Below are 14,449 nucleotides of genomic sequence, written 5' to 3'. Positions count from 1 at the left end.
TTACTGAATTAATTTATCAGTTCTAGTAGCTTTTTGGTGGAATCGTTGGGGCTTTCTATATGTAGAATCATGTCATCTGCAAATAGTGAAATTTTTTACTTCTTCCTTACCAATCTTCCTTACCTTTTATTTCTTCTTCTTGTCTCATTGCTCTGACTAGGACTTCCAGGGCTATGTTGAATAAAAGTGGTGAGAGTGGATATCCTGGTCTTGTTCCTGATCTTAGGGGAAAGGCTCTCAGTTTTTCACTGTTGAGTATGATGCTAGCTCTGGGTTTTTCCTTACATGGCCTTTTTTATGCTGAGGTATGTTCCTTCTAAACCTGCTTTGTTGAGGGTCTTTATCATGAATGGATGTTGTACGTTGTTACACGCTTTCTCTGCATCTACTGAAATGATCATGGTTTTTCTCCTTTCTCTTGTTGATGTGATGCATCACGTTGATTGAGTTGTGAATACTGAACCACCCTTGCATCCCGGGAACAAATCCCACTCGATTGTGTGATTGTGGTGAAAGATTTTTTTTAATGTATTGTTGGATTCGGTTTGCTAATATTTTGTTGAAGATTACTGCATCTATGTGCATTAGAGATATTGGTCTGTAGTTCTCTTTTTCTGTAGTGTCTATCTGATTTTGGTATCAGAGTAATGCTGGCTTCATAGGATAAATTTGGAGGCTTTTTGAAGGGTATTTTTATTGGGCACAGAATTCCAGCTTGGCAGTTATTTTCTTTCAGTATTTTAAATATATCCTATTGTCTTCTGATTCCACTTTTTGTTGTTGTTAGGGAAGCAGTGTCTTTGGTTTCCATTAGTTTTTTTTTTTTATTTATCATTTTTAAAAGTTTATTTATATATTTTTGAGGGAAAAATAGAAGCAGAGAGACAAGGAGAGAGAGAATCCCAAGCAGGCTCCATGCTGTCAGCACAGAGCCCAACGCAGGGCTTGATCTCACAAACCATGAAATCATGACCTCAGCCTAAATCAAAAGTTGGATGCTTAACCAACTGATCCACACAGGTGCCCTTCTTCAGTTTTAAATAATTCTTCCAGGTGGGTTTCTTTGTATTTAAGTTGCTTGGATTCCATAGACCCCTTTGAATCTGTAGCTTTTGTGTGTTTTGTCAGGTTTGGAATATTTTTAAGATATTGTTTCTGCCCCAGTCACATTCACTACTTCTGGGATTCTGCAGAACTGTATGTTCTATCTTTCTCTGTAGCCTATATGCCTCTCATGTGCTTTTCTTGTTTTTCCATCTGTTTTTTTTTTTTTTTTTTTTTGTCCTTCATGTGGATATTTTCTATTGATCTGTTTTCTAATTTATTTAGTGTCAAATCTGTTATAAGCATGTTTTTTTAATTAATTTTATATTTATTTTTTAGTTTCAGAATTTCAGTTTTATGATTTTTTGTCTGTATAGATTCCAAGTCTCTGGTGAAATTCTCATCTATTTTCCTGAACATATTAATCACAGTTCTTTTAAAATTGGTGTCTGGTGATTTGAGATATTTGGATCACCATTTGGTCTTTTTTTTATTGCCTGCTTTTTCTCTTGTCTTTCAGTCATTTGGTCTTGTCTCCTAGCATTTCTGGTAATTTTTAAAATGAATGTCAGATATTGTGTATAAAAAATTATAGAGGGTTTTAATGATGATACTGTTCTCTAGAAAGGATTTAATTTTCTTGTAGTGATATTTAAAAGTAGGAGCAAATGACCTTGATCCAATACAGGCTTGAGATGACTTGAGGCTTTGTTTTAGACTTCTTAAGAGCTGGTTTAAATCCAGTTTTCCCTTACTCTGAAGAGTGTTGTCCTTCAGAGGTATCAAATGGAATCCTGGGGTATTTGCCAGAGGCTGTCCTTCTTGGCAGGCCCTGAACTGTAATTTTTCTTTTCCCAGCACTGTGAACCTACCAGAAGTTCTACTTACCTTTTTGGCTTTAAAATAGTCCCCCCCTCCCCCCCAGCCCTCTTGCTCCATGCACAGGTTAGGATTCAGTAAATACCCTAAGGGCAAATGCGGTACAGAATTTCCAGATTCATTTTTCTGTGGTTGCCTTTTATGTGGAATCTCAGCCCCTCAAATCCTACCTGTCTTGATAAGCCCTGAGCTCTAATTTCTGTCTCTGCAGTCCTGTGAGACGGCCAAAAGGTCTAGTATGCAGCTAGTTGCCTCAGGAGGAAAAAGTAGTGAATGTCAGACTTAGCTCTGCCTTTTCTTTTCCTTTGGTATTTTGGCTTCTCATATCTAATCTGCTTTCTGTGTATATTTTTTTGTTTTTAAATCCTGTTTTTATAGATTTTGTTGCCAGGAGAATTGATCAGACACAGTCTACTCTATAATAATTTGTAAGAGGTGCCTCTTATTAAATCATTTCCTAAATAATAACTTATAATAATAAAGCAATATTATAAACAATTTTAAGCATTTACTAATCATTTGCAGTGAACTTGACAGATGAGGATCCTGCCCTCATGCTGTTTTTATTCTTGCAGAGAAGAGACGTATTAAGTACACATTTATTTATATTGTGATAAAGTGTAAAAGAGAAGCAGGATGTTACTTGCTTATTATAGAGATTTAGTTCAGGTGAGAGAGGCAGTGGTCAAGGACAGTTACTTTGAGGAAGTGATATCTGAACAGAGCTCTGAAGAATGAGTAGAATTGGGGGCAGCTGGGTGGCTCGGTTGGTTAAGTGTCTCAACTTCAGCTCAGGTCATGATCTCCTGGTTCGTGAGCTCAGGCCCTGCATGAGGATCTGTGTTGACAGCTCAGAGCCTGGAGCCTGCTTCAGATCCTGTGTCTCCCTCTCTCTCTCTCTCTCTGCCCCTCTCTGGCTCATATTCATTCTCTCTCTCTCTCTCTCTCTCTCTCTCTCAAAAATAATAAAAATTAAAAAAAGAATGAGTAGAATTAACTTAGGGAAAAGTAAGCAATTGTTAAAACTATCAATTAGAGAGACCTTATGGTGAAAGGAAGCATGGCGGGTTTAAGATATCAAAGGACAGGTGTAGTTGGACCAATGGGCAAGCCCAAAGTTATGCCAAACTTTTTACAAGCCTTATTAAGGATTTTATCTTTTTTTCCCTGCTTTTTCCAATTCTGATCTGATCATTGGTCTGACCCTAATTCATCTTCTGTCCCTAAACAGAATTATTTATTTTAGTTATTTATTTGGTACAAATATATTAGGTGCCTTTTGAAAACAAGGTTCTAAATTAGATGCTGAAGTTGATTAAAGACAACATGGAACATTGGCTCTAGAGTCAGACAAACCTGAGTTAAAATGTTACCCTACTAATTATCTATGTAGTTTTGCATCAGATATTTAATATCTCTAAACCTCAATTTCCTGATGTGCTAAATACTAATGGAAGTGATAATAGGATTAAATGAGCTGACTGATAAATATCCTCAGTAAGTGGTGGCCCTTTTTCTTTTTCTTTCTTTCTTTTTTTTCTTTTTCTTTTTCTTTTTCTTTTTCTTTTTCTTTTTCTTTTCTCTTCTCTTCTTTCTTTCTTTCTTTCTTTCTTTCTTTCTTTCTTTCTTTCTTTCTTTCCTTTGTTAGAGAGTGCAAGCAGGGAAGGGGGCCAGCGGGAGAGAGAGAATCTTAAGCAGGCTCCATGCTCAGAGCAGAGTCCAACATGGGGCTTGATCCCACAACCCTGGGATCATGACTTGAGCTGAAATCAAGAGTTGGATGCTTAACTAAGCCACCCAGGCATCCCAACAGTGGCCCTTTATTACTATTAAACAACTATAAACTATGAATTCTACTCTCAAGGTGCTTAAATTCTATAGGACATGATCTACACCAATAGTTATAATATGTAAAATGTAGTAAATGCTACAAGAAGTTTTTGGAAAAGCAGTGATTCAGAGGAAGGAGATACTGCTTCCAGACTTGGAGTAATTAGGACTGTTTAATGATGAATATTACGTGTGATAGACTTGGAGCTAGCCATTTTCAAAAGTTAATTTGACATATAGCTATCTTATTCATAAACTTTTACATTTTATTGGGCTTAACAACCAAACTCCTGATTTCTCCCCTCATAGTATCCTGTGAAACCATATGAAGAACTTGGCTTCCTTTCTGACCTCGTTTCCCATTCTCCCTTTACTAAGAAAGCTATATAGCTACATTATCTCCTTTCTATTCCTCAAACACACTGGGCATAGTTCTGCCTCAGGAATTGGGCACTTGGTGTTCCTTTGACCCAGAATGCTCTCTCTCACCTGTGTACTTGGGTTTTCCCTCTTACTACTCAGTATCTTCAGATCTGTCTGCTCAAATATAACCTAGTGAGATTTTCCACTCCCAGAAACCCCACCCCTGTCACTGCTGCTGCTGGAGTGCAGAAGAGTGGGGTGCCCAGTGTAGAGAGAAAGTGTGGAGAGGAGTTAAGATGATGGAGAAATAGGGTGACCAGGATTTCTCTCACCGTCAAACACAGCTGTATTGAGGTCAGATCACTTGGAACACCCAGGAAATTAATCTGCAGAGTGGCAGAAGGATCTCCACAGGTAGAGGAGACAGCTCGGCAGGATCTCAACTAACAAATCAAAGCACACCTGATGGAAGGTCCAGACACTCTACCATGACAGGCAAGGAGGAGCTTTGCAGAGGACTGAACAGTGGGATAGAGCAGCCAAATGTGCAACAACAGAATGCAGGCAACACACTCCAAAAACACTTCCTGAAGTGCCAGGCCCTGGACAGTGTATGATCCCTTTTTAATATAGTAGTACTCACAGGTGCAGGACACATTACAAGCTATTAAAACACATAAAGGACAGAAACCTAGCCAAAATCATGAAACAGAAGAATTCTCCTCAAAAGAAAATCCAGGAAGAAATGACAGAGAATTGCTCAAAACAGATATAAACAACATATCTGACTAAGAATTTAGAATAACAGTCATAAGACTAATAGCTGGGCTCGAAAACGTAGAAGACAGCAGAGAATCTTGCTGCAGAGATCAAAGACCTACGAAGTATGGTGAATTAAGAAATGCTACAGGGGCGCCTGGGTGGCCCAATCGGTAAGCGTCCAACTTCGGCTCAGGTCATGATCTCACTGTTGGTGAGTTCGAGACCCACGTCGGGCTCTGTGCTGACAGCTCAGAGCCTGGAGCCTGCTCTGGATATTATGTCTCCCTCTCTCTCTGCTCCTCCCCCACTCACACTCTGTCTCTCAAAAATAAATAAACGTTAAAAAAAATTTTTTTAATGCTACAAATAAGATGCAAAATAAACTAGATACAAGGACAGCGAGGATGGAGGATGCAGAGGAGAGAATAGGTGAAATAGAAGATAAAATTATGGAAAATGATGAAGCTGAAAAATAGAGGGAATGAAAATTACTGGATCATGAGGGGATAATTAGAGAGCTGGTGATTCCATGAAACGAAAATAATACCCATATATAGGAGTTCCAGAAGAAGAGGGAGAGAAAGGGGAACAAGGTTTATTTGAACAGATTATAGCTGAGAACTCCCCTAATCTGAGGAAGGAAACAGACATCCAAGTCCACGAGGCACAGAGAACTCCCTTCAATATCAAAAACAGGTCAACACCATGACATATAGTGAAACTGGCAAAATACAAAGATAAAGAGAGCTGAAAGCAGCTAGCGACAAACGGGCCTTAACCAACAAGGGTAGACACATAAGGGTAGTAGCAAACTGTCCACTGAAACTTGGCAGGCCAGAAGGGAGTGGCAGGAAATATTCACTGTGTTGAATAAGAAAAATATGCAGCCAAGAATCCTTTATCCAGCAAGGCTGTCATTCAGAATAGAAAGAGAAATCAAGGCTTTCCCAGACAAACAAAAACTAAAGGAGTTCATGCCCACTAAACCAGTCCTGCAGGAGATCCTAAAGGGTATTCTGATAATGGAAAGCAGCAATGACTACAAAGGACCAGAGACATCACCACAAACATGAGACCTACAGCTAACACAATGGCACTAAATCCATATCTTTCAGTAATCACTCTGAATATAAATGGACTAAACGCCCCAATCAAAAGACATAGGGTATCAAAATGGATAAAAACCCAAGATCCATCTATGTGCTGTCTACAAGAGACTCATTTCAGACCTAAGGACACCTGCAGATTGAAAGTGAGGGGATAGAAAACCATCTATCATGCTATTGGACGGCCAAAGAAAGCTGGAGTAGCCATACTTCTATCAGACAAACTAGATTTTAAAACAAAGACCGTAACAAGAGATGAAGGGCATTATATCATTATTACGGGGTCTATTCATCAAGAAGAGCTAACAGTTGTAAATGTTTATGCCCCCAATATGAAAGTACCCAAATATATAAATCAGTTAGTCACAAACATAAACACCTGTATAGATAATAATACTGTAATTATAGGGAACTTTAATACTCCACTTATAGCAATGGACAGATCATCTAGGCAGAAAATCAGTAAGGAAACTATGGCTCTGAATGACACATTGGATTAGATGGACTTAACAGATATATTTAGAACTTCTCATCTTAAAGCAGCAGAATATACATTCTTCTCGAGTGCACATAGAACATTCTCCGAAGTAGATCACATACTGGGTCACAAAATAGCCCTCAATAAGTATAATAAGATTGAGATCATACCATGCATATTTTGAGATCACAATGCTGTGAAACTTGAAATCAATCACAAGAAAAACCCTGGAAAGTCCCCAAATGCATGGAGGTTAAGGAATATCCACCTAAAGAATGAATGGGTCAACCAGGAAATTACAGAACAACTAAAAAAAAATATATGGAAGCAAATGAAAATGAAAACAAGATAGTCTAAATCCTTTGGGATGCAGCAAAGGCAGTCCCAAGGTGAAAATACACTGCAATTCAGGGCTATCTCAAGAAGCAAGAAAGGTCCCATATACAACCTAACCTTACACCTAAAGTAGCTAGAAAGGCAGCAGCAGAAAAAGCCCAAAGCTAGCAGAAGAGGAGAAATAATAAAGATTAGAGCAGAAATAAGCAATATAAAATCCAAAAAAACAGTCGAACAGAGCAATGAATCTAAGAGCTGGTTTTTTGAAAGAATAAACAAAATTGATAAACCCCTGGCCATATGTCTCAAAAAGAAAAGAGAGAGGACTCAAATGGTACCAAATAGGACCAGAGTAAAGTCATGAGTGAAAGAGGAGAGATCACAACCAACACCACAGAAAAACAGATCATTAGAGAGTACTCTCAAAAATTATATGTCAACCAACTGGACAATCTGGAAGAGATGGACCAATTCCTAGACACTCACACACTACCAAAACTCAAACAGGAAGAAATAGAACAGACCCATAACCAGCAAAGAAATTGAATCAGTTATCAAAAATCTTCTAACAAATAATAGTCCTAGACCAAATGGCTTCCCAGAGGAATTCTACCAGACATTTATAGCAGAGCAGAGTTAATACCTATTTTCCTCAAACTCTTCCAAAAAAACAGAAACAGAAGAAAAGCTTGAAGCCAACCTTACCTTGATTCCCAAACCAGACAAAGACTCTACTAAAAAGGAGAATTAGAGGCCAGTATCTCTGATGAACCTGGATGCAGAAATTCTCGACAAGGTACTAGCAAATCAAATTCAACAGTATATAAAAAGAATTACTCACCATGATCAAGTGGGATTCATTCCTGGACTGCAGGGCTGGTTCAATATTTGCAAATCAGTCAACGTGATACGTCACATTAATAGAAGAAAGGATAAGAACCATATGATCCTGTCAATAGATGGAGAAAAAGCATTTGACAAAATACAGCATCCTTCCTTAATAAAAAAACCCTTAAGAAAGTCAGGATAGAAGGAACATACTTTAACATCATAAAAACCATATATGAAAGGCCTACATCTAGTATCATCCTCAATGGGGAAAAACTGAGAGCTTTCCCCCTCAGATCAGGAACATGACAGGGATGTCCGCTCTCACCACTGTTGTTTAACATAGTGTTAGAAGTCCTCGCATTAGCAGTCAGACAACAGAACAAAATAAAAGGCATACACATTGGCAAAGAAGAAGTCAAGCTTTCACTTTTTGCAAATGACATGATACTCTACATGGAAAATCCAAAGACTCCACCAAAAAACTGCCAGAGCTGATGCAGGAATTCAGCAAAGTCTCAGGATATAAAACCAATGTACAGAAATCGGTCACATTTCTATATACCAATAATGAAGCAACAGAAAGAGAGATCACAGAATCGATCCCATTTACAATTGCATCAAAAAACGTAAAATGCCTAGGAATAAACCTAACCAAAGAGGTAGAAGATCTCTGAAAAGTATAGAAAGCTTATCAAAGAAATTGAAGAAGACACAAAGACATGGAAAAAAACATTCCATGCTCATGGATTGGGAGAACAGATATTGTTAAAATGTCAATACTACCCAGAGCAATCCTCACATTCAATTCAGTCCCAATCAAAATAACACCAGCATTCTTCACAGAGCTAGAACAAACAATCCTAAAATTTGAATGGAACCACCAAAGACCCCAAATAACCAAAGTAATGTTGGGGGAAAAAAAACAAAGCTGGAGGCATCACAATCCTGGACTCTAGCCTGTATTAGAAAGTTGTAATCGTCGGGGCGCCTGGGTGGCGCAGTCGGTTAAGCGTCCGACTTCAGCCAGGTCACGATCTCGCGGTCCGTGAGTTCGAGCCCCGCGTCGGGCTCTGGGCTGATGGCTCAGAGCCTGGAGCCTGTTTCCGATTCTGTGTCTCCCTCTCTCTGCCCCTCCCCCGTTCATGCTCTGTCTGTCTCTCTCTGTCCCAAAAATAAATAAAAAAACGTAGAAAGTTGTAATCGTCAAGACAGTGTGGTATTGACACAAAAACAGATACATAGATCAATGGCACCCACAAATGGACCCACAAGTATATGGCCAACCAATCTTCCACAAAGCAAGAAAGAGTATCCAATGGAGAAAAGACACTCTCTTTAGCGAATGGTGTTAGAAGAACTGGTCAGCAACATGTAGAAGAATGAAACTGGACCACTTTCTTACACCATACACAAAAATAAATTCAAAATGAATAAAAGACCTAAATGTGAGACAGGAAACCATCAAATTCCTACATGAGAAAACAGGCAGCAACCCCTTTGACCTTGGCCACAGCAGGTTCTTACTTGACATGTCTCTCTCCAAAGGCAAGGAAAATAAAAGCAAAAATGAACTTTTGGGACCTGATCACAATAAAAAGCTTCTGCACAGCAAAGGAAACAACAAAACTAAAAGGCAGCCTAAAGAATGGGAGAAGATATTTGCAATGGCATATCAGATAAAGGGTTAGTATCAAAAATCTATAAAGAATTTACCAAACTCAATACTCAAAAGACAAATAATCCAGTGAAGAAATGAGCAGAAGACATGAATAGACTTTTCCTTTTTTAATTTTTTTAGTATGTGTTCATTTTTAAAATATATATATTTTTACATTTATTTATTATTGAGAGAGAGAGACAGAGCATGAGCAGGGGAGGGGCAGAGAGGGGGAGATACAGAATCTTAAGCGGGCTCCAGGCTCTGAGCTGTCAGCATAGAGCCCACTGAGGGGCTCGAATTCACAAACCAGGAGATCATGACCTGAGCTGAAGTCAGATGCTTAAACAACTGAGCCACCCAGGTGCCCCTTATTCAGTTTTTTTTTTTTTTTTTTGAGAGAGACCGAGTACAAGTGGGGGAGGGGCAGAGAGAGAGGGAGACCCAGAATCTGAAGCATGCTCCAGGCTCTGAGCTGTCAGCACAGAACCTGATGTGGGATTTGAACCCATGAACTGTGAGATCATTACTTGAACCGAAGTCAGACACTTAACTGACTGAGCTACCCAGGTGCCCGTAGACACTTTTCCAAAGAAGACATCCAGGTGGCAAACAGACACATGAAAGTCTGCTCAAAATCACTCACCATTAGGTAAATACAGATCAAAACCACAGTGAGATACCACCTCACACTGGTCAGAGTGGCTAAAATTAACAACTCAGGCAACAACACATGTTGGTGAGGAAGTGGATAAAGGGGAACCCTCTTGTACTGTTGGTGGGAATGCAAACTGATGCAGCCACTCTGGAAAACAGTGTGGAGGTTCCTCAAAAAATTAAAAATAGAATTACCCTACAACCCAGCTATGACACTACTAGGAATTTATTCAAAGGATACAGGAGTGTTGATTTGAAGGGGCACATGCACCCCAATGTTTATAGCAGTGCTATCAATAATAGCTAAATTATGGAAAGAGCCCAAATGTCCATGAAGTGATGAATGGATCAAGAAGATGTGGTATAGGGGCGCCTGGGTGGCGCAGTCGGTTAAGCGTCCGACTTCAGCCAGGTCACGATCTCACGGTCCGTGAGTTCGAGCCCCGCGTCAGGCTCTGGGCTGATGGCTCAGAGCCTGGAGCCTGTTTCCGATTCTGTGTCTCCCTCTCTCTCTGTCCCTCCCCCGTTCATGCTCTGTCTCTCTCTGTCCCAAAAATAAATAAACGTTGAAAGAAGATGTGGTATATATACACACAATGGAATACTACTTGGCAATGAAAAAGAATGATATCTTGCCATTTCCAACAATGTGGATGGAACTAGAGTGTATTATGCCAAGCAAATAAGTCAGTCAGAGAAAGACATATCACATGATTTCACTCACATGTGGAATTTGAGAAACTTAACAGATGATCATAGGGGAAGGGTAGGAACTAGCTTACACATAGTAAGATCTGATTAAATGATACCTGTTATTATTATGCAGTTTTGTACTTAGATTCAGACTGAGTTTAAGATGTGAGTGATACGACTTAGCACAACTGAGAAAGATTAGGGGCACCTGGGTGGCTTAGTTAAGTGTCCGACTTCAGCTCAGGTAATGATCTCACAGTTTGTGAGTTTGAGCCCCACGTTGGGCTCTGTGCTGACAGCTCACAGCCTGGATCCTGCTTTGGATTCTGTGTCTCTGTCTCTCTCTACCCTTCTCCTGTTCATGCTCTTTCTCTTTCTCTCTCTCTCTCAAAAATAAATAAACATTAAAAAAAGAAAAAAAAATGACTATTTCAGAACAATTTAAATAGTACTTTCACGCAAGAATAATTTACAAGTACCAAAACTATTAGGTGAAAGTTTGGTAAGGAACGTGATATTTACATAGCCTCAAGATAGTTCCTTACAAAATATTAACTTATTACAAAGAGAAAATTAGTAACTTTACAGTAGAGAAACTTGGCAGGAGACTCTTTTACCAAATGATCAAAGTTAGTATCACTGATAATAGAACCCACTAGCCTCTTGGAGTTTTTGATATGTGCGTGAAGGACCCAACATTACTTTGTGACATTCCTGTAAAAAATGCATACCCTGAATTTAAACATGAGAGACCATCAGACAAACATGATTGAGGGACATTCTGCAAGATAACTAGTCTATATTCTTTTAAAATATTAGTTTTAAAAGACAGACTAAGGAACTGTTCAGATGGTAAGTTTCTATAGAGACATTACCACTAAATGTAATGCACAGTCCTGAATTGCATTTTGGACTGGGGAAATCAGTAGCTTTAAAGGACATTTTTAAGGCAGTTGGAAACATTTGAACATGGAGTGTAATTATGTAACAGAAATTTTAACATTGATACAATACTGCTCTGATTTGCTACACTGTGGTTATCTAAGTGCATATCTGTCTTCCTGGGAAAATACATAGAAACATTGAGTGCTGCTCATATGTGGATCCTGAGAAACCTAACAGAAGACCATGGGGGAGGGAAAAGGGGAAAAAAATAGTTACAGAGAAGGAGGGAGGCAAACCATTAAGAGACTCTTAAATACTGAGAACAGAGGGTTGATGGGGGGGTGGGGGAGAGGGGAAAGTGGGTGATAGGCCTTGAGGAGGGCACCTATTGGGATGAGCACTGGGTGTTGTATGGAAACCAATTTGACAATAAATTACATTTAATAATAAAAAAAGAAACATTGAGTGCTAAAATGGTACAGTGTCTGCGACTCACTCACATGGTTCAGGAAAAAAAAAGTGTGAAAGAATGACAAAGCAAATGAGGGAAATGTAAATAATCAGTGGTATTTGCAAGCTATATAAAACAAAAAGCTACCTAAAAATTCCTAAGTCACAATTTTTCATATTTGTGAGTTGTGATTAAACAACTTGATTTTATTGGTTATTAATAGAGTCACAAAAAGGACAAAAATTATTCTCATCACTTAGAGAAAGTAAAGTAGTGAAGGAAATGCTTATCAAGTTGAAAAATTACAAATTGTTAAGATACAGAGCAGAAGGACTTGAATTTTTGTTTGGAGTTCTGTAATGGCCAAGTTACCTCAAGCACCTTATTTTCCTATATTCATTTCCTTTGATATGTTTACAATAGGTTTTTAAAGGATTTCCTAAGGATTTCCTATTTAACTAATAAGTTTTCTTTAAAAAGCGTGCTTTGTGAAAACAGATTGCCATATTCCAGACAAAAACCTTTATAAATTTATTAAGAAAATTTGAAGGCTATTTTTGGAATTATTTTTTGTTTAGTTTTTTAAAGTTTTAATTTAAATTCCAGTTAACATACAGTGTAATAATATTAGTTTCAGATGTACAATTTAGTGGTACAATTCCATACAAAATGCAGTGCTCATCACAAGTGCACTCCTCCTCAATCCCCATCACCTATTTCACCTATCCCCCACCCCCCAACCTCCCTTCTGTTAACCATCAGTTTGTTTTCTATAGTTAAGAGTCTTTTTCTTGGTTTATGTCTCTGTCTCTCTTCCCCTTTGCTCATTTGTTTTGATTCTTAAATTCCACATATGAGTGAAATCATATGGCGCTTGTCTTTCTCTGATTTCACTCAGCATAATACTCTCTAGCTCCATCCATGTTGTTGCAAATGGCAAGATTTCATTTTTTATGGCTAATATTCCACTGTATATATTTACCACATCTTCTTTGTTCATCAGTTGATGGACACTTGGGCTGCTTCCATATCTTGGCTATTAAAAATAATGCTGCTATAAACATAGGGGCACATGTATCCCTTTAAATTAGTGTTCTTGTATTCTTTGGGTAAGTACCTACTAGTGCAATTGCTGCATCATAGGGTACTTCTACTTTAAAATTTTTGAGGAACCTGCCTACTGTTTTCCAATGACTACAGCAGTTTGCATTCCCACCAGCAGTGCATGAGTGTTCCTTTTTCTCTATATCCTTGCCAACACCTGTTCTTGTGTTGTTGGTTTTAGTCATTGATGAAGATGATGTGAATTGTCATTGTAGTTTTGATTTGCATTTCCCTGATGATTATTGATGATGAGCATCTTTTCATGTGTCTGTTGATGTTTTTGCAATTATTTGTTAAAAGGGAATATATTAGGGAATGGACGTTCTGTATTAAATCTTTGAGCTAGGGGCGCCTGGGTGGCTCAGTCATTGAAGTGTCCAAGTTCAGTTCAGGTCATTGCTCACAGTTCCTGAGTTTGAGCCCCACCCACATCAGGCTCTCTGCTGTCAACACAGAGCTTGCTTCAGATCCTCTGTCCCAGTCTCTCTCTGTCCCTCCTCCACCCATTCTCTTTTTCTCTCTCAAAATAAATGCATAAACATTAAAAAATAAATAAATCTTTGAGCTACAATGAACAATCATTTTAATAATTATTTATGTAATAAGTTATTTTAATAGTATAATTCTTGCTATTAGACTGGTGACATTCATAAAAACTCACCTTGATAATATTATTGATGAGCTGTTTAACAAAATTATCCTATAGGGCTTTTGTAAAATATTATTCCTATCATTCCTTTAAAATCAGGTTTTTATATTGTATTACTAAAACTTCCCCCTTCAAAGAAACAACTAACTTTATCACAAATAGATAATGTTACAGATGATTTATTGGTAAATGCAGACATTAATACAAATGTGTTTATTGTAAAATTATTTTATTGAGATTCTAAAGGCAGCAATAGCGACAATTAAACTTGTTTGACCCATAAAATGCTAGTTATAAATGAAATAATCATTCCTTAGTAGTAATATACTAATACCCTGCTTTGATGACATGCCTCTTTCTTTGTCTTTTTCTTACAAAAATTTCTTCCTACCATAGCTAGGAATCACTCCTTGTCGATACAGCTATTCACGTTTTGGGCCCCTTGAATACTATCAGTCTTTTTTTTTTTTTTTTTTTTTAATGTTTATTTATATTTGAGAGAGAGAGACAGAGCATGAGTGGGAGAGGGACAGAGAGAGATGGAGACAAAATCTAAAGCAGGCTCAGACTCTGAGCTGTCAGCACAGGAGCACAGCCTGGTGCAGGGCTCCAGCTCACAAGCTGTGAGATCATGACCTAAGCTGAAGTCGGACGCCCAACGGACTGAGCCACCCAGGTGCCCCTGAATACTACCAGTCTTAGAAAGGATATGTACGGAATGGAA

The 14,449-nt window shown here is 38.3% G+C and overlaps 1 protein-coding gene across 12 annotated transcripts in view; it reads left to right on the top strand.

Moving 5' to 3' along the window:
- Positions 1-14,449, top strand: part of NUMB (NUMB endocytic adaptor protein) — a 203,836-nt gene that overhangs the window by 71,529 nt on the left and 117,858 nt on the right. The gene's annotated exons all lie outside the window — the stretch shown is intronic.

The sequence above is a fragment of the Panthera onca genome, chromosome B3 (assembly GCF_046562875.1).
Source record: "Panthera onca isolate mPanOnc1 chromosome B3, mPanOnc1 haplotype 2, whole genome shotgun sequence".
NCBI lineage: Eukaryota > Metazoa > Chordata > Mammalia > Carnivora > Felidae > Panthera > Panthera onca.
Note: the sequence above shows the minus strand (reverse complement) of the source record. Positions and strands in the feature narration are given on the sequence as shown.